Below are 3,499 nucleotides of genomic sequence, written 5' to 3'. Positions count from 1 at the left end.
GTTGAGATCCAATTGATTCAGGAAGGATTATATTATCTCCAATCCCTGATGAATCACTTTCTTTGAATTTTTTCAACTTAGATCTCTCTGGTTTTACTGCAATTTACATTTTTCAATTCTGTTTGATTCCCAGTACCCAAATCCCTTTATAATTCATGCAATTTAAGTTTCCTTGTTATTTAAGTTTCTGCACTTTTTAATTTCCTGCACTTTAAGATTCACTTATTTACATTTCTTGCAATTTAAGATTCAGCCCTTTTAGTTTCTTGTTCTTTAAGTTTCAGCAATTTAAATTTTTTGCCATTTAAGTTTCAGTTAATTTACATTCTGCAGTTTAGATTCCTAGCAATTTACATTCTGTCAATTAATTTCCACTCAATTCATTAATATTAGCTTAACTAAATTCATCACCATACTAAAGTTGCTTAATCCATCAATCCTTGTGGGATCGACCTCACTTTTGTGAGTTTTACTACTTGATGTGACCCGGTACACTTGCCGATGAGTTTGTGTGGAATCGATTTTACCTCATCAGCCGCCAACAAAGTCATATTAGCCGGGTTAAAGCGAAGGTTATTGGACGCAAAGGGAGCTTGGGCTGAAGAGCTCCCACAAGTCCTATGGGCATATCAGACAACACCACATTCCACCACTGGTGGATCACCCTTTCGACATGCTTATGGAATAGAGGTAATGATTCCCGTGGAAATAGAAGAAGGATCTCCCAGAATGATCATCTACAATGAAGATACTAACTCGCAATCTCAAAGGGAAGAGCTCGACCTACTTCCAGAAGTCCGAGAAAAAGCTCGGATTAAAGAGGAAGCACTAAAGCATCGAATGGCTTTAAGGTACAATCAGAGGGTATTCCAACAAAGCTTCACCACCAATGACCTCATCTTAATCCGAAATAATATCGGAGCAGGTCAATCAGGAGAAGGGAAGCTAGCAGCCAACTGAAAAGGACCATACTGAATTGCAGAAGTACTGGGCAAAGGTTACTACAAGGTGTCTGACCTCGAAGGGCAAGAGTTACCAAGGTCATGGCATGCCTGTAACCTAAGAAGGTACTTGATGAGCGGATAATTTATACGCTTTTTGGCATTGTTTTTAGTATGTTTTTAGTAGAATCTAGTTACTTTTAGGGATGTTTTCATTAGTTTTTATGTTAAATTCACATTTCTGGACTTTACTATGAGTTTGTGTGTTTTTTGTGATTTCAGGAATTTTCTGGCTGAAATTGAGGGACTTGAGCAAAAATCAGATTCAGAGGTTGAAGAAGGACTGCTGATGCTATTGGATTCTGACCTCCCTGCACTCAAAATGGATTTTCTGGAGCTACAGAACTCAAAATGGCGTGCTTCCAATTGCATTGGAACGTAGACATCCAGGGCTTTCCAGAAATATATAATAGTTCATACTTTGGCCGAGTTTAGATGACGTAAAAGGGCGTTGAACGCCAGTTCTACGCTGCTGTCTGGAGTTAAACGCCAGAAACACGTTACAAGCCAGAGTTGAACGCCAGAAATATGTTACAAACTGGCGTTCAACTCCAAGAATGACCTCCGCACGTGTAATATTTAAGCTCAGCCCAAGCACACACCAAGTGGGCCCCGGAAGTGGATTTATGCATCAATTACTTACTTCTGTAAACCCTAGTAACTAGTTTAGTATAAATAGGACTTTTTACTATTGTATTAGACATCTTTTGATCATTTTTAGATCTCTAGACCTGCATGGGAGGCTGGCCATTCGGCCATGCCTGAACCATTATCACTTATGTATTTTCATACGGTAGAGTTTCTGCACTCCATAGATTAAGGTGTGGAGCTCTGCTGTTCCTCAAAGATTAATGCAACGTACTACTGTTTTTCTATTCAATTCAACTTATTCCGCTTCTAAGATATTCATTCGCACTTCAACCTGAATGTGATGAACGTGACAATCATCATCATTCCTTATGAATGCGTGCCTGACAACCACTTCTGTTCTACTTTAGATTGAATGAGTATCTCTTGGATCTCTTAATCAGAATGCCATTGACAAGGGTGATACCTCCAGACGATTAGCCATGCAGTGACAGTGCATCGGACCATTTTCCAGAGAGGATTAAAAGTAGCCATTGACAACGGTGATGTCCTTACATAAAGCCAGCCATGGAAAGGAGTAAGACTGATTGGATGAAGACAGCAGGAAAGCAGAGATTCAGAGGAACGAAAGCATCTCTATACGCTTATCTGAAATTCTCACCAATGAATTACATAAGTGTTTCTATCCTTATTTTATGTTTACTTATTATTTAATTTCGAAAACTCCATAACCTTTTGATATCCGCCTGACTGAGATTTACAAGGTGACCATAGCTTGCTTCATACCAACAATCTCCGTGGGATCGACCCTTACTCACGTAAGGTTTATTACTTGGACGACCCAGTGCACCTGCTGGTTAGTTGTATCGAAGTTGTGAATAAAAAACGATTTATTAAGACGTGCGTACAGAGTTTCTGGCGCCGTTGCCTGAGATCACAATTTCGTGCACCAAGTTTTTGACGCCGTTGCCGGGGATTGTTCGAGTTTGAACAACTGACGGTTCATCTTGTTGCTCAGATTAGGTAATTTTTTTTTTTGTTTTATTTTCAAAAATTTTTTCAAAAAAATTCTTTCAAAAATTTCTCCTTTGTTTTCGAAAAAAATATACAAAAATCCAAAAAAATAAAAAAATAATAAAAATAAAAAATATTTCATGTTTCTTGTTTGAGTCTTGAGTCAAGTTGAAAGTTTGGTGTCAATTGCATATTCATCTCTAGCTTTTCCTCATCTTATTTGCCATCTATTTTACTCAGTTGGAGCTTTCATAGAAGGAGACATTCCCATTGAGGAAGAGAAGCCCATCACTAAGTAAAGGATGGAGCAAGCAAGAGAGCCCATTCATGGATCTCAAGAGACGTGATGAGCGGATAATTTATACACTTTTTGACATTGTTTTTAGTATGTTTTTAGTAGAATCCAGTTACTTTTAGGGATGTTTTCATTAGTTTTTGTGTTAAATTCACATTTCTGGACTTTACTATGAGTTTGTGTATTTTTCTGTGATTTCAGGTATTTTCTGGCTGAAATTGAGGGACTTGAGCAAAAATCAGATTCAGAGGTTGAAGAAGGACTGCTGATGCTATTGGATTCTAATCTCCCTGCACTCAAAGTGGATTTTCTGGTACTACAGAACTCAAAATGGTGCGCTTCCAATTGCGTTGGAAAGTAGACATCCAGGGCTTTCCAGCAATATATAATAGTCCATACTTTGGCCAAGTTTAGACGACGTAAAATGGCGTTGAACGCCAGTTCTACGCTGCTGTCTGGAGTTAAACGCCAGAAACAAGTCACAAACCAGAGTTGAACGCCAGAAATATGTTACAACCTAGCATTCAACTCCAGAAAGAGCCTCTGCACGTGTAACATTCAAGCTCAGCCCAAGCACACACCAAGTGGGCCCCGAAAGTGG

This window comes from Arachis ipaensis, chromosome B10, assembly GCF_000816755.2.
Source record: "Arachis ipaensis cultivar K30076 chromosome B10, Araip1.1, whole genome shotgun sequence".
In the NCBI taxonomy this organism is placed as follows: domain Eukaryota; kingdom Viridiplantae; phylum Streptophyta; class Magnoliopsida; order Fabales; family Fabaceae; genus Arachis; species Arachis ipaensis.
Note: the sequence above shows the minus strand (reverse complement) of the source record.